This window comes from Podarcis gaigeae (genome assembly GCF_964106915.1).
Source record: "Podarcis gaigeae genome assembly, chromosome: 8".
NCBI classification, from domain to species: domain Eukaryota; kingdom Metazoa; phylum Chordata; class Lepidosauria; order Squamata; family Lacertidae; genus Podarcis; species Podarcis gaigeae.
Window position 1 is genome coordinate 76,295,142 of NC_139684.1, and position 18,101 is coordinate 76,313,242.

At 42.3% G+C, this 18,101-nt stretch overlaps 1 protein-coding gene and 1 long non-coding RNA gene across 2 annotated transcripts in view; one reads left to right on the plus strand and one right to left on the minus strand.

Moving 5' to 3' along the window:
• The window catches only part of LOC310851730 (phospholipase A2 inhibitor 25 kDa subunit-like), a 1,159,037-nt gene that overhangs the window by 864,200 nt on the left and 276,736 nt on the right, over positions 1-18,101 (minus strand). The window lies entirely within an intron of this gene.
• LOC310850095 lies at positions 7,974-11,086 on the plus strand. Its single transcript, XR_014567219.1, has 3 exons — positions 7,974-8,093; positions 8,956-9,102; positions 10,685-11,086. It is a non-coding gene; the product is annotated as an uncharacterized lncRNA (long non-coding RNA).

Below are 18,101 nucleotides of genomic sequence, written 5' to 3' on the forward strand. Positions count from 1 at the left end.
TTTCAGAAGTGTAGGGGGACTAACAAAAAGTTACTAAAATAACAAATCTCCCAATTGGGAGATTTAAATCTTTGAGCAAGGCTGCTCTTAAGTCCTTATAAATTGAGCAAACCAGTAAGAGGTTGTTGGGGCATGTGCAAAGTGCCCATCCAATGTGCCAGTGGGTTGTGCAAATGAAAAGCCAGGATGTGGTTGTCAAAGGAAAAATCCAGACAGTTTGGGTAAGGTCAGTTCGTTTATTGACAGTTAGTGCAAAGTATAATGCAGTCCCTTGGCTTTCCTAGATCCTTAAGAAATTTCTCAGCTTTAGCAGTTAGATACAGTTGTGTAATAAAACAATGCTACCTCCATCTGTTGTTAGTTCTCAGTAGACAGCTTACAGAAAAAGTAATGAAAGGTCTTCCCATCAACAAGACCTCCCTGCAGTAGTCCAACACTAAATGTTAAATGTTGAGATTTTTGAGACACTCAGATCTCCACTTGTTTCACATCCTATACCCTTATGAAAGCACTTGTAATCGGCTCCATGTAATCGGAGATGGCGCTTCGGAGCCAGAGGGGAAGGGTCACAGAGAAGTCCAGTTGAACCAGGAAGCAATCTGACCATGGCACTTCTTTTGTTTCACTTTTACTTAGTGTCAGATCACCCACGTCACTAGAGGTGAAACCAGGTCTAAGGCATGTCCGTGACTATGAGTTGGGCCAAACTTATTCAGGGATAGCCCCATGGAGGCCATGCTTTCCACAAAGTCTCGAGCAGCCCCTTGTAAGGTCGTGTCAGCATGGATGTTAAAATCACCTAGGACATCCAAACTAGGTGTCTCCAGGAGAACATCCGGCACAACCTGAAGCAGCTCGGGCAGCGAATCCTTGGTGCAGCAGGGAGCTCGATAAGCCAAAAGGAATCCTGTGCTGCCCCTATTGCCCAACTTCCAGAACATAGAATCATAGAATCATAGAGTTGGAAGAGACCACAAGGGCCATCAAGTCCAACCCCCTGCCAAGCAGGAAACACCATCAGAGCACTCCTGACATATGGTTGTCAAGCCTCTGCTTAAAGACCTCCAAAGAAGGAGACTCCACCACACTCCTTGGCAGCAAATTCCACTCTCGAACAGCTCTTAATGTCAGGATGTTCTTCCTAATGTTTAGGTGGAATCTTCTTTCTTGTAGTTTGGATCCATTGCTCCGTGTCCACTTCTCTGGAGCAGCAGAAAACAACCTTTCTCCCTCCTCTATGTGACATCCTTTTATATATTTGAACATGGCTATCATATCACCCCTTAACCTCCTCTTCTCCAAGCTAAACATGCCCAGCTCCCTTAGCCGTTCCTCATAAGGCATCGTTTCCAGGCCTTTGACCATTTTGGTTGCCCTCCTCTGGACACGTTCCAGTTTGTCAGTGTCCTTCTTGAACTGTGGTGCCCAGAACTGGACACAGTACTCCAGGTTTGGTCTGACCAGAGCAGAATACAGTGGCACTATTACTTCCCTTGATCTAGATGCTATACTCCTATTGATGCAGCCCAGAATTGCATTGGCTTTTTTAGCTGCCGCGTCACACTGTTGGCTCATGTCAAGTTTGTGGTCAGCCAAGACTCCTAGAACCTTTTCACATGTACTGCTCTCAAGCCAGGTGTCACCCATCTTGTATTTGTGCCTCTCCTTTTTTTTTTGCCCAAGTGCAATACTTTACATTTCTCCCTGTTAAAATTCATCTTGTTTGTTTTGGCCCAGTTCTCTAATCTGTCAAGGTTGTTTTGAAGTGTGATTCTGTCCTCTGGGGTGTTAGCCACCCCTCCCAGTTTGGTGTCATCTGCAATTTTGATCAGGATGCACTCAGAGAACTCGGTCTTCCCAGTAGGATGCCTAATGCAAGCTAATGAATTCCTAAAAATCACTGCAACCCCCCTCCCCGCCCACATGACCTGGGAAAACTGGTGAACAAGCAGCAGCTAAGACTGCTTTATCCAACCAAGTCTTTGTTACACATGCCAGGTCAAGTCCCCCATCCATGATCAAGTCATGGATGGCAGTGCTCTTATGAATCATGACCTAGCATTACACAGCAACACCATCAGGTCATGTGGGCTTCCTTTGTTGATTCCAGTATCCATCTGGTCAAGACCAGACCCGAGGCAGGGATAATCCTCAAATAATGATTAAGCCTGCTCCCTCAGTTATGAATTCAAAGAGTAGATAATAATGCCTTTATTAAGCTTAATAATAATAATAATAATAATAAATATTTTTAGAATAATTTTATTATGGAATGCTAAATAATTGTCCATCCAACATAGCTTAAGTCCAAGAGATACCAACTTGCCTGGAGGGGAAGATCACATCATGTGTAGACCGAGCCCCATGAATATGATTGTGAAAACGCTTTCGCAAACCCACTGTGAAGAACACTGGGAGTAACTTGGATTCTCATTTGCCAAAATTTCATGGTGTTCCTGGAAAAGATTGCATGCAATTTCAAAAGTGATTTGTGTTCCAAGACCACATGACATGCTCTCTGGGAAAACATGCAGCCTCCATTTGTGCCAGTTTCCACGTCTCATTAAACTAGTTGTTCACAAGTGCTGCCTGAATTTATCCCTGAGTATAAATTCCTCTGTAAGCTCATAGTTGTATCCATTGCCTTTTTGGGATGAGGTCTTCTTGAAGTCCTTCTTAGCTCTTGATCATCCCAACACCATGAAGACTCTCCTGTGCACAGGCCTCCTCTTGAGCTTGTTTTCAGTAGGTGAGTAGAAACCAGAAATTCTGTGTTCCATTAATTTCCTCTAGAATAGGTAGTACTCAGTGGAGCTAGAGAAGAGAGGTCAATGTGCTGTTAGATGGGATATTGAATACATGGATATAGTGATGAAGGGCAGGAGAATCTGGGAGCCAAGACTATAATACTGGAAGAAACCTATGGGATAAAGATTTGGAAGCTCCCAGATATTTCTAATTTTCCTCCTTTGATTGCCCTATTAAGTGGGCTGGAACTGCCTGGGAGGTGCCATGAGAACTTGGTCCTTTGGAAGATTAGGAATGAGAGGACAAGTGGTCCGTTGAATAGTAAGGAATCCTAGATTACCTAGAGAAAGCAACACATTGTCCTTTCTTTGGCAATCACTCATAGCCAAGTAAGATTGTCTTCCATGAAGATGGTCTTAACAGTGAGTCTGTAAGTGACTGTGGAGACCAATTCTGGATACACACGTTCTTCCACAGCGGGAACATAAGAAGAGAAGAAGAAGAGAAGAAGAGTTTGGATTTGATATCCCGCCTTTCACTCCCTTTAAGGAGTCTCAAAGCGGCTAACATTCTCCTTTCCCTTCCTCCCCCACAACAAACACTCTGTGAGGTGAGTGGGACTGAGAGACCTCAAAGAAGTGTAACTGGCACAAGGTCACCCAGCAGCTGCATGTGGAGGAGCGGAGACGTGGACCTGGTCCCCCAGATTATGAGACTACCGCTCTTAACCACTACACCACACAGGCACCACACATAGGTTTCCAGGAGGGAGTTGATCATGGTAAGGGTTTACCAAGCGTGTCTTCCTCTTAGCACATTTCTCTCTTTCATCCTGAGTGTCTTGACCAATTATCACCCATTCTCAAATATTACAATCCTGGGCAAGCTGACTGAGTCACAGAATAACGTCAAGCATGCCATTTGGATTCCTTCCAGTTGGGTTTCAGGCCTCACCATGGGACTGAAACCACCCTGGTAAGGCTGATTGATGGTTTCCCTTGGTCTGGGGACACAGTTGAAAGCTGTTTCCTGGTTCTGCTGGATCTCTCAGCAGCTTTTGACACCATCAGCAATGGTATTCTTCTGGACTGTCTAGGAGGGTTGGGAGTTGACAGTGGTTCTGCTCTTTCTTTCTGGGTTGTGTCCAGAAATCGATGTTGGGCACACACTTGTGGGGTGTTAGTGGGTGGGGAATCTCTGAGCAAAATATAATGATGTGACAAAGTTAGAAAGAGGGATGAAAGAAGAAGGAATAAACTAAATACATATTAACACCAAATCTGGTCCATCTTGGATAGCAGTGAAAGGGGAAGTAGCAACACCATCAATAAGAACAAGATGTTCGTGTGCAAACAAACAACTAATTTGGGTAGGAGTGGGCAAGCAAGCTCTACGTTTTAGTAACTTTTGTGGACCCATTTTCCAGGTTGAGACAGGAGGAGGAATGGGGTTTATTTTCAGCTTGGATGCTCACTTAGTGCACATTTACTGCTCATTTCAGGCTGCACTGAGGGAGAAAATATGTGCATTAATGAAGTTAATAATTTATTGTTTTGGGTCAATGAAGATTTCTGTTTAATGCAAGTCACATTCTGCAAGCCAAGCTGCAGATGAGCACCCTAATTCATACACGGGTTCAGACACGTGTTGAGATTTCCCATTTTCATATGTAATGATGATGATTTGGTGTTTCTTGTTTGCTTAATAGGACATAGAGGAGGAGGTAATAGTAAATCATAACTTTTAAATTAACAGGGATTCAATTTAATAGACATTTTAATAAAATAAATTTAAATAAATAAAATAAATGGCAGATTAATTAGAGCTGTTGAAGTCATTGTCCAGAAAACTGGTTTAATTCTACCTGGTGTGGGAGTTGAATGGCGGGGTAAACCACTTGGTGGCGCATGTGCGACACCCATATAGATGGTGCATTCGCAGCACCCATACCGACGGCGCTCGAGCGGCACCCATACCCTTAGGGTATGTGTGCCCTCAGCCGCCCTACAGCTGTGGGGGGCAGTGGGCGGACAGTGCAGAGCCTGCGGACACCCGAGACGTGTAGCTCGGGCGCATTGCAGGCCCTGTGGTGAGTGCCACCTGCCATTTTGTCACCCCCCTCAGGGTGACACCCGAGGCGGACCGCACCCACCATACCATGCTTCCTAAGACCCTAGCTGGTGGTTGTTTTTTTCCATTCTTTCTTTTTTACAGTATTTTTTAATTAGCTTTTTGATAATTTTATATATATAAAACAACCTTTTCAAACATTCAGATACAAGGTTCTTTTGAACCTTCGGACCTCCTTCCTTCCCTCCATGGATTCCATATTTAAATGTATGTTTGCTGCATCTTTTACCATTAGCTATCTATTAATTAACCATATTTAACATAAATAATTCCACATTACAAGTGTCCTTACATCCCTGCCAAATATTTTAACCATTTACAGTGGTCTTTTAAGTAAATTACAAATTTACTCCAGCCTTTAGTAAATACTTGATCTTCCTGGTTTCGGATCTTCCCCATCAGTTTTGCCATCTCCATATACTCCATCAGTTTCACCTGCCATTCTTCTTTTGTTGGTACTTCTCCTTCCATCCATCTCTCAGCTAGTAGCATTCTCACTGCCCGTTGTTGCATACATAAAAAGTCTTTTGTCTTCTCTTGGTAACTCTTCACCTGTTATACCTAACAAAAAGGCTTCTGTTATTTTAATGATGGCTCAAGTTTCTCAGCCCTCATGCAGAAAAAGTCAAAGCCTGAAATGAATGCTGGGGAAAGGGAGTTCAGTGAGGATGCTGAAGAATGTTAGTAAGTGAAGCAGCCAAACTGTGTGTTGGAGCTTGGGGGGGAGGGAGGCATCACCATCCCTCCTTGCCTTTCATTATATCCTTCCCCCATCCCTTTCTGTTACTCCGAGCCAGAAAAACAGCATAAGTTTTCCTGCTTGCCACATGCATTAGCTCTCACATTTCCAAGGATCCTGTCCACATCCTTGGGCTATACAAACTGAAAGTTATCAATTATCACTGGACAGACAGGGGCCAAAGTTACATCCATACCTGGAAAGTCATATGCAAGATTGGGTCATCTGTTTGACCAGTGCATGCCTAGGAGGGTTTAAGAAGAGGATATTGGGGACTCAAGTTCAATTTTAACCCAAGGAACTGAAGCCAAACCACTAATAACATGTATTAGCTGTTTTATTTTAAAAGCCTTATGCTATCACTTGAGGCTTGTAGCTCCCAGGCCTCCTTTTAATTCTGGGGTGGTATAAGGTCAGGCAATCCATCCTGCTTCTCTTCCCTTCTGGAATGAAACTGTTAAGTAAGTCTTGCCAGAAAGCCAATGGAGAATGAGCAACAGGTATGGGCAAGGTCTGCTAAAATACCCGCCTCCTGTCTCCAATCCTTCCAGCCAAATATCTTTATTAGTGAGGGATGGGGTAGAAACTTGAGAAGCATCCTTGGCTATCAAGGAAGGCGTTGCATTGTTAAATAGGCCTAGATAAATTAGTTTAGCTTCTCCAGGACATCAGAAATTCTGCTGAAACAAAGCATAATCTGCATCAGCAAAATTCTTCAGTTTAATCATCGAATTGTAGAGTTGGAAGGGGCCCCAAGGGCCATCTAGTCCAACCCCTCAATTCCCCCCATGGGACTTGACCATGAGATTAAGAGTCTCATGCTCTTCTGGCTGAGCTATAGAAAACCCACATCAGCAATGAAAGCCACAGTTGGATGGACCTAAGTTTGGACTAGTCACATTTATGGAAGAGGCTATCAGGGGCTGTTAATTCTGATGGATATACTATTTCCAGTTGCTGGGGGAGAACAGGGGGAGTGGGCTACTGCCCTCCTGTCTTGATAGTCCTGTACCCATGGACATCTGATCAGCCACTCCAAGTAGGATGCTGCTACACTGTGGCTAAACAGATCAGCTGAGGCAAAGTATCTGTCCCTGTACCAACAATCTGACGCAATTAAAACAAGGAGGGATTAATTTCCGAAAAATGATTTAATCAGCTCTCAGTGTTGATCTTTGAGTCATTGTATCCTATTCAATGCTTAATAGGATGTTCCTGGCATCTTTTAACAGCCCTGAGCTATGTCTACCTTGGCCCTTGAGCAGTCACCTGAGCAATACCTTGAGGCTTTCATTGCACTTTGATCAGTATATTGCTGTTTATCTATGAAGGACACAGCAACTTCCCATAGACTTTGGATGTGACAGTAAAAAAGGAAAAGGTAAAGGAGCCCTGGATGATTAAGTCCAGTCAAAGGCGACTATGGAGGTGCGGCGCTCATCTCGCTTTCAGGCCGAGGGAGCTGACGTTTGTCCACAGACAGCTTTCCAGATCATGTGGTCAGCATGACCAAACCGCTTCTGACGTAATGGAACACTGTGACGTAAGCAAGAGCCCACGGAAACACCGTTTAGCTTCCCGTCACAGAGATTCCTATTTATCTACTTCCACTAGTATGCTTTCAATCTGCTAGGTTGGAAGAGCTGGGACGGAGCCACATGATTTGTAGCTACTGAGAGTCTTATTCTCCATCAATTTGTCTAATTCCCTTCTAAAGCCATTCAAATTGGTGGCATCCACTATGTATTGTAGAAAATTCCATAGTTTAATCTCCTTTGCTGTGTCTCATTAAGCAAACCACAAAACCAAATAATGATGATGTTAATGATAATAATAATCCACAAAGTAATATTTTGCTCCTGTCCTCAGCATTACCTCTAATGTGCAGCTATATCCGAAACTACAATGCACTGACACCACAAAGCAATTTAACAAGACGTTGTGACTCCAATAAATATTCCTGTTCTGGCAGTGTTCTGCGTACAAATTTAGGTAAGATTTGCCTTACTTTTTGTCTTTTGCTGTTGGATTAGATCCAGGTAAAGATAGTTGAACTTAACGGTCTTTTATCTCTTTTATGTGTTAATACTGAAAAGCATTTTGATATTTTTTCCCTTTTATGATATTGCACTGCACACACATTTAAATAAATACACAAAAATTAAATAGCACCTCACTTTAGATTACCAAATTTAATAACACTTTCCATATTGTCCTGATTCAGGCATCAAAGAAAATTGGAACCATTACAATGAATGTGCATTAAGAGCAATAGACCTACATATTTTTCCAGATCAAGATATTTCTTTCAAATTCTTTTTCATAGGGAGACGCCGAGTGCAACTTTTGAATGAATGCACCCCAACCAGGTATTGTGATGCAGGCGATTACAGCTTCACTGCAGGGAATGGTAAATTCTTTCAGATGAAGAGGCACTGCTGCAACACTGAACTGTGTAACAATGCAACTCTCAGCTGTAAGTTTCTGTAAGGTCTGTAAGTCTCTGCATCATTTTAGAATCCTTAGCATGTTAGGGCTGTGCACTGGACTTGGCCAAGGGCTGGATCCTTAGTCAATCAGCAGTGCCTCATTCAAATGGGGTGAGACAGCCCCAAATGGCTATACAGTGGTACCTCAGGTTACATATGCTTCAGGTTACATACGCTTCAGGTTACAGACTCCGCTAACCCAGAAATAGTACCTCGGCTTCAGAACTTTGCTTCAGGATGAGAACAGAAATGTGTTTAGTTTAATGTGTTTAGGTTGTGTTTTGTATTGTTTATATATTGTACCGTATTTTTTTCTTTTTTTGTTTTTTCTCTCTTGTTTTTTTTCTTTTTCCTTTCCTTTTCTGTAATCTTTAAAAGTAATAAATATCATAAAAAAGAGAGAACAGAAATCGTGCGGCAGTGGCGCGGCAGCAGCGGGAGGCCCCATTAGCTAAAGTGGTGCTTCAGGTTAAGAACAGTTTCAGGTTAAGAACTGACCTCTGGAACAAATTAAGTACTTAACCCGAGGTACCACGGTATGGGTTGAGCAGCTCAGGCAAGCAGGACGAAGAAGCAGGCATGAGGAGAAACTGTTAAAAAAAGGACCTCTTGGGCAGCTACATCTCTGCCTGAGAAGGGCTGGGTTCCCTTTCCAAACAGGCTTCTCCTGAATCTGTCCCAATGTCAGTCCTAAACCCAGACTGGGTCTAGATAATCTTTTCATCCAATAATACTTGTAGGTGCCCCACCAAAACTGTAAAGCCCTTGGGTGAATTACAGTAATAGAACATACAGGTACAAAAACAGATAAAACCATTAACATGCTCACTATACTTTTGATTTTGGCAGTTCCTGATCACAACATGCTGGCTGAAAATGGCCTGAAGTGCCCAGCCTGCTTCTCCAAAAGGACCAAAAAGTGTAAAAGTGAGAAGACCATCAACTGCTTTGAAAATGAGACCCAGTGTGTTGTTTTTAAAGGAGGTCTTCATATAAGTAACATTGCAACTCAGACTGTGTCCTTTAACTCTCATAATGCCACTTACTAGTCCAGAAGGAGTATTCAAGGAGAAATGTGTATATAAAACACCCTTCTGAACAAAAGTAAAAAGTGCATTCATTGCTTCACCCCAGTTGAATCCGGATCTCTCCACCATTGGGTTGCAGTCCAGGACAAAATGTGTCCCTCTTGCTCAAAAAGCATATTTATTATGTAAAAGACATGTAATAAGGTTCCTTAAATTCTGTGACAATGAGCAGTATCTGGCTAACTCAGCCATTAGTGCAAGGACTTACAGTTGTGCAACAGGATTTCCGTTCTCTTCTGCCTTTATGTGTTCTGTATCGTCCCAAAATCTGCTCCACAGAATTGGGGAAAACCTCAGAATGTATTTAGGAGAGCGAAGAGAGGGAGGATATACTCAGTTCCACAAGAATACATCATTTTGCTGATGTCATGATTTAGCTACATTAGTAAAGGTATAGCACTTTATATTCATTATAACACTATGACACACGATGACATGATGGAATCCCATCTTTTGTAAATGGCATTTGCTTGTATGAAGTTTGCAATGCATTTAACTAAATCACATTTTTTGATGTGTCTAGATCCAGCCTTAGATGAATACCTCCCAATCAACATAGTTTTGAGGAATAATGCTGTTTGAAGACAAGACAAATTTTCCAAATCCCTCCTTTCTGAAAAGAAGAGGGTATTTGGAATGGGGGGAGGGAATCTGGGTTGAATCCCCATAAAGGAAGAGGCAGAATCAAGGCCCTTCTAGCTGCTTCTGCCCTACATTCTTTCTTCTTATCCTTTTCCTGCCCTTTATAGCCTGGGCTTTGCAAATTTCTCTTCTAAGGGCTGAGTAAGAATTATGAGGGGAGTTCGTGATTGGCTCTTGCAGTCCCCACTTTTCACCTACTTCATGTTAGCTGTGTTTAACATGAAATTAGTAAAATAAAAGGAGGATTCTCTGGATGCTTAGATCACAGTAGGGCAATGAGGAAGCCTCAGCTGGCATCCAACCATCTTGAGAGACAATGAAGTGCACCTCCAGCTTTTTTTGTGTGTGGCTGTTGACTCATGCCAGGTTCAAACACTCAATGCTCCCACACCAGGGAAGGGAGTGTTGTTTTCAAATCTTGCTGCGTGGCCACAGCATGTGACTTTTAACATGCCCAGGAGATGGTAGGGATAGAATTCCTCCCATTTTATTGCAACTCAGCTACACAGTAGAATTTGATCCACTCAATCTAGTTAATAAGGCTTGTTTTCAGATCCTCTAATTTCATTGTATTTCATAAATACAACCTGTTTACTAATAATCTTTGTGTCTTGAGACTCCTTTGGGTATGATGGCAATTCTGAATTACATATGAGTTATTTTTTTACCTTAACTTCTGATGTTGAAAATTTTGTATATTCATGTTCCGATGAAATTATATTTTTCAGATTTCTTAAATATACACATTTTAAAACTAACTTACTAAAATTCTCATTTAGCCTCACAAGGACAATCTCCTAGTACCTGGGTAAAGGACTAATGTCAACATTTCTTTCATTTTTTTCTAGCCCCCTTTAATCGCCACATTTTCACGTTCCAAGGTTGTGGAACAACAGATTTTTGTGCCATCCCGGAAAACAGAAGAAGACTTGGATCTGGGGGATATGTCCTTTTTATTACCCAAAAAAGATGTTATAATGCTTCAGGCATCTCACACCAGCCTGAACATGAAGGGTAAATAGGACAGTGTAGACCTCTTCCTTGTGCATTGCAAAATCCATGGCAATGAGGGAAAATTGGAGGCCTAGTGGTGAAATCCAGGTTGCAGGATCTGTGATTCTTTCTTTTTTGCTTTTGGTGGAGGTAAAGGGAAGCAAGGGGTAGAGAAAAATGGTTCAAAATGTGGGGATTGTAGATTCTAACTACAAAGAACCCTGTAGTGTATCATTAACAAATAGTTAAGTTTTCATTATGATATTACAAAACAAAATAAATGGTTATGAGACATAAAATTTTGGTTCTTAGTTCTGATTAAGATACAAATGCAATTACTATTTATTGGTTTAGCTGAAGCAATTACAAAATCTAAAATACATAAAACAGGATAAAAGCAGAACAATTTTTTCTCCTTATAATCGTCACTGTAAAGGCAGAACAGACTACTTTTTCAGAAGTGTATGGGCACTTGTCCCTTAATAAAAAGTTAATCATATACCTATCCATCTCTCAGTCGGGAGATTTAAATATTTGAACAAAACTTCTCTTAAGTCCTCATAGATAGGACCAACCAGCAAGCAGATGTATAAATATTTAGGAGCCTTATCTCCACGTAGGCTTTTTCTTTTTCTACATAGGGAATCCAGCGATAACATCCTTTAACTATGACAGACTTCAGACACTGGAGTCACAGAGCTGTAAAACCTTGCGCATCCTGGCTTATAAAAACTAGCTGGGAAGGGCTTGGCGATGGGCTTGGCGGGGTGGTGAATGCTTCTCTCTGTGAGGGAGCCTTCCCAGACCCGCTGAAAGAGGCGGTTATCAAACTGCATCTTAAAAAACCATCTTTAGATGCTGTTAATATGGCCAACTATCACCCAGTCTCAAATCATCCATTCTTGGGCAAGGTGATTGAGCAAGTGGTTGCTGAACAACTCCAGGAACGCATGGAAGAAGCAGACCATTTGGAGCAGTTTCGGGTTGCGCTCCGCGGTGACCTGGAAGTAATGGAACCTGTTACTTCTGGGTTTCTCCACTCGCTCATGCGCATATGGTCAAAATGACGTCATGCGCATGCGCGGAAGTGGCGAATTGCGAGCATGCACAGATGCGGGTTGCATTCGCTTAAGGATGCGAACGAAGCTCCAGAACAGATACTCTTCATATCCGGAGGTACCACTGTACGATGTTTGCGGGATTTTGGCATTCATGGATACAATGTTCCAAGACCCCCAGAGGCTGGCTGCCACTTCCCGGCAATTGCTTAATTTGAGGTAGGGGAGTAGAACAGTGATGCAATTTTGGACTGAGTTCAATATGTGGTGGCAACAGCTGAAGTGGGGAGAATAAGCCCCTTGTGGTGTTGTATTGAGCCGGGCTTAATGGGGATTCACTGGATGAGATGGCATGACATTATTTTGACTGTCTGCGCATGCGCGTGCGGCAAAACCCAGAAGTAACGCGCTCTGTTACTTCCGGGTCACCGCGGAGCGCAACCCGAAAATACTTAACTTGAAGCACATTTATCCTGAGGTATGACTGTACAGTTAAGACAGCCAACCACAAAAGAGAGAGAGAAACTGCGGCGCTCATTTTGTTTTGTCTTGAGCTTGATGATCTTTGTTTCTTTTGACTTCCAAAAGGAACTTTGCCATGGCCAATGTAATATCTTTGGACCTGTCATCCAAAAGATATTTAATATGGGAGGGTTTTGATTCTCCCGGCAGATTTGCCAGTAGGGGTTTGATCTGTTGGTCCCTTGCTTGCTCATATTGCCCACAATGCAGTAAGCTATGCTTCATGCAATCGACGTCCTGAGAACATAAAGTGTATTATGATAAGGGATGCCTCTCATTCTACCGTTTAGCACTTCCAAAGGACTTCCACAGATGAAATGGGATCAAGATGGCAGGTCATTATGTGGAATGTTTCCTGTGGAGATCTTTATTCCTCACCCCTCACATTGTTCCTGATGTCAGTCTTCACTTAACCCCTTTTCCCCTGGAATGGGGAGGTAGTATTTTGTGGTTTGCCTTAGGTGCCAACATGTCTTGGGCCAGCCTTACCAAGGAGCACATTTGACAAGACAGGCAGAAGTGTGATGAGCACAGAAATAATGCTTTAAAATATGAGATTTCATATGGCAAGGTGCCACCTCAATAGCTAGCACACTCATATTCATCAATACAATGGTACCTCTGGTTACGTACTTAATTTGGACCGGAGGTCTGTTCTTAACCTGAAACTGTTCTTAACCTGAAGCACCACTTTAGCTAATGGGGCCTCCCGCTGCTGCGAGATTTCTGTTCTCATCCTGAAGCAAATTTCTAAACCCGAGGTACTATTTCTGGGTTAGCAGAGTCTGTAACCTGAAGTGTATGTAACCTGAAGCATATGTAACCCAAGGTATCACTGAAATGTTTAGCATTTCCTTATCCCTAGCTAGAAGCTCCCAATTGCTATAAGTCAGCTTCTCACTGAAACCTCCATTCCATTTTAAAATACCTAAGGGAAAGGATATGCACTCTGACCACTGAGCAAACACCAGCTTCCATAGGAGCCAACTCTTAGGGGGTAAGGGATCTTCACCACCTCCAATAAAATGTCTGAGGGAGCTGGGCAGCCCCAAAGTTGATGGGAATTGCCATTCAGATGGTATGCGTGCAGCACATCATGTGACTGATTGGGTGGGGCGGGGCTAACCAGCCCCTCACCCCTATATGATTCAAGTTGGCACAGCTGACAACTTCCAAAAGGAGAAGCTTTGGGCAGCTCTAAGATAGTGCATATGTTTTTATTCCATTTACAAATTCTGCTTTTGAGGAAATCCCCATTTTTGTGCACCATAAGAGATTTGTGGGGTGACTTTGACGTTATAAGTTTTGAGAGCTGGGGGAATCTGCAATATACCCTTTACTCCAACAGAACCTTGATAGAGAGTTGAGTGAATTAATAACCAATGTATTGTATTTACAAAGTTACAGGACCCTGGGGGCAATCATGGTGGAGCTTCAGTATCAGGATTCAAGTTCAGTTTTCCAGTCCATGGTTTATCATTCCTGGACTCAGCCAGCTCATGTCTCCTGAAACTGAAGGACAGGCCAGGGGCATGATAACTGATCTGTCTCTCCTATTTGTCGTCATCCCCCGCATTCCACTGACTGAGCAGCCTGGCGTGACAGTAAAGTTTGCTTTGCTGGGCAGGTTGGGTCCCCAAGTGTTTTCTTTTTCTTTTTCGGTGACAGCAAGCAATTAACGAATGGCAGCCTCTGATTGGCCGGAGTTTCAGGAGAGGAGGTTGAAAAGGAGAGGATTTGGAGAGACAGGTTTTTAGGTTGGGAGAATAGGTTGGGGCAAGGGGCAATGTCCTTGAATGTTACCAACTGAAACTCATCAAACACAACAGGGCTAGACTGTGCTCTGCACATCCCTTGAGATTCATCTGCAGTAACAGAGGGGTCAAGTTTCCAGTGGATGCAAGCAATTTTATCCACAATATTTTTTTGCAAACAAGTCGCAGCATTGACAAGTCACAAGCACCCTCCCTGGCTCCCAATGACATGGTCTCCCCATTTTCACCTTGAAGAATTCCTCACCCAGCTTCTCACCCTGGGAGATGGCCACTTCTCCACCTCTCAACCTGGTTACTGGCACCAGGTTGAGATTTTCCTCACCACCACTGGCAGCACATTAAGCCTTTTATTTTATTTTATTGTAAAAGCTCAGACCAATGCTTTCATATCATCATGTGGTTGAGATATCTTAAATTCTGAGATTTAGAGATATCTAAACACTGTTAGTATCAGAAAATACAAAAGACACACCGATACAAAGGAAATGAATTGAAAGAGGTATATTTAAATAGAAATAATAGCAAAAATGATGGTATTGTTGATGATGTTAGGGTCTATAAAAGAGAGGACAGCATAAAAGGAGGAAAGAGAGGAGAAAAAGAAAGGGAAAATAAGAAAAAAGGGAAGGAAAGGAAGGAGAGGGGAAAGAGAAACACGGGGAAGAGAGGAATGTGTGTTTGTTTAAAATTCAGATGAAAGCTGTTCAGAAGGCAGATCACTGAAGACAGGTCACAAGAGGAGATGTTATCTAAAAAGTTTTCATTCCTATGGCTTATGAAAAGGACCCATGATTCTATGAGCTTGTTCTCCTATTTGCTTCTGATTTCTGTTCAACAAAAGGCCAAACTCCCAGAATATTAGGATGTCACCACTCTTGCTAGCCATTCTTCCCTTCAGGTCCAGGAGACACCTGTGGGTACAAAGGACATCTGGGTGACCCAGAAAGCAGAAGCTGTTGCCCGATGTCTCCAGCAAAATATATCACCCAGAATGCAGAAAGAGAGCTGATGTTCTGGTTTGAATCAATACTGTATCCAAATAAGCACAAAAAGGACAGAATACATATTTATTAATAAATAAATTACTGTGTAGTAACAACCCTGTTACCATATAGGAGTAAAAGATCGTAGAAGAAGGTCACTTAAGAATTCGGGAACATTTGGGAAAATAAATACAGAGAAAACAACAAATCTGACTTGGTCTAAGCTAGTGTATTTTAACACCACTTTCTGATCCTCAAAGAGATGTGGCAACCATCAGTGAGTACACATCCCTTTCCGGGGCACATCTTCCACTGTGATGTGCAACAACTGGTATTAATAGGCTTAATGGCTCTCATACTGAAGGAAAGGTAGCCATCACTGACACACAGCGTAAATTAATAATGCAGAATTTTAAAGAATAAAAACTTTACTGAATTAAAATAATCTTCTTAATAAACAACATGGTTCCGAACAGTTTGTCTGAGATTACATACTGACTCTGTTCACAACTGAAGCAGACAGACTCTCACATCTTACAGAGAACACGAAAGAGAAACTGGCTACTCAGTCACATGTTAGAATGCCTCAACAGTTAGCAGTTAGGCCTGAATAACTTTAGTAGGCCCAAATGACTGTGCAGTCCCAGCACTTCCCAGCCTGCTTTGCTGCTTCTGCTCTCATGTGTCTTTGTCACATGACAACCATGGCTGCATCAAAAAGAACTTACTGATAAACTACAAAACCTCCAGTGCAAACTTGAATGGCCCCATGGATGCGAGCATGTTCCAAGTTCACCTGATTTCTGGGAAGAGCATGTCTGTGAAATGCTAATTTTTGATTACTTTGTGCCTCATTAGGATTAGGTTGTTTCCAGCTCAGTTTTATCATAAAACCCGAGAGACAAATACATTCATTTAATGTACCTGTTTACTGACAATGTAGGTGTGGCTAGACTGGAAGAGGCATCTGGCTGACTCACATAGAGTTCCTTAAAAGGATTGCATCCAATATGAAAAAAGAGCTTTGTGTTACAATATGGAAATATAGGATTTCTGGGAAAGCATGCACTCTCTATTTCCATAATTTCCTGCTCCTCAGTAAGACAGTCCTTCCTAGTTGGAATTCCTGTGAGGCACCTAATCATAAGCCTGCATTTTTATCAAAGCTTATATATTGCAATCAAGGCTTGTATTTAAAAATGAGCTTAAAAAAAGGATTTTCAAATGTTTCATGCCAGGCAGAAAGAACCTTGGCAAGAGGTTTTTCTCCTAAGACAAGGGGGGCCCCATTGATTTATAGTAGAAAAACAATTCTCAAAGTCATAAAAAGGGAGAATTACATATGCTGCCCCAAGGCTGAAAAAACACAATTAAGAATGGGCAAATAGTAAAATGATACCATGGGCCTCTCGTTAAACCTTGAGCTGTATTTTCTAAGGCCAAGAGCAGTGAAAAAAAGGCAACTGGCTTGGCTGGAGAAGAAGCTTCTTTCTATTTTATTTTGAGGCTGGAAAGGAGGGTGAAAGGGGAGGTGTACACTGAAGAGGTTTATTTTAAAAGCTGTGTTTTTTTACTGAGTTCCTTCCTTTTTACTTTGAGAAGCTTTATTCTTTTAAAAGGCTACCTATGATAAATGAATGAAATATATTAGCTTAAATATATTGGCTTAAATGTAATTATGCAAAGGATTTAAGGAATGCTAGATTCTTATTTCATATGGTTGTAAGAGTTGTATTTATCCTGAAATTAAGTCAGCCACCAGTCTAGCCCCCCTGCCAGACAGAAGACGCCATCCAAGCAGTCCTGATATATGGTTGTCAGGCATTTGTTTAGAAACTTTCAAATGAAGGAAATCTTTCAATGTTGATGTGAACTCAAGATCCTTGACATCTGTTGAACATAAAAATGTAAGATTAAACATTTGTTTTAGAAGGCAATAGGGCAAGGAGGGCAAGAGGTGAGCTGGTAATTAAGATTCCATGTAAGATATATTATTACTTATTTGTCATATATATAGCTCTTTGTCTCCCTTATAAGGACAGGAGGATATGGGTGTATCTTTTGTGATTGGTTCTAGCAAACAGCCAATAGGAATATTCAACCAGGCTGATTGGACAGAGGCAGCCACAGGAGGAGCAAAGGGGGCTGGATTAAGGGAATATAAGTGCTGGCCAGGATGGCAAGAGGGCAGGCCAGAGCTTGGTAACCATATACCACTGTGCCTCTCATTTATTTGTCTGACAAATAAATTATTATTTTAATTTCTCTATTGCTGCGTTGAATATTTCATTCCAGCTAAGCGTTAACCACAAGCAGGGTGCTACATTTTATGGTGCCACTGTGACTCGGATAAGTGGTCTGCTGGAACGCAGCCCCTTCGCCCTACTGGGCAGGGTACAAGAGAGAGGACAACTGCCTACCCAAAGCGCGCACTGGTAAATTTTTCCAGGGGGAACGCAGAAGACTCGTCTGTCTGATACCCTGCTCATTGGCGGCGACGGACCGGGGGAAACAGGGAACCAACCAAGGGTAAGTGCACAAAGGGATTTTTGGCCCTCCAATTAATTAGGAGGAAGAGAAGTCTTGATCAAACTTCTGCGTCTCAGTAAGGGGAAACTGAGTACGCTAGGTGGTTGGGTACATCAGATGGTGATCTGGTGTAGGGAAAGGGAAGGATTGGGAGGTAGAGTGTGGTGAAGTATCTAGCGCATTGTATGTGTGAGAAAGTACAGAGCAATCTGTAGCTGACCTGAGTGTGGAGTGGGTAGTACTTCGGTTCCCAGTGAGGCGACTCCATCTGGGCAAGGAAACTCACGAAGTGTGTGTGCGAGTGACTGAGTGGATACTTCACAGGGCCATACAATGGGAGTTGGGGGTTCAAAGGGGGAAAATACACCTCTTGAGTGTATGTTAAATAATTTTAAGAAAGCCTTC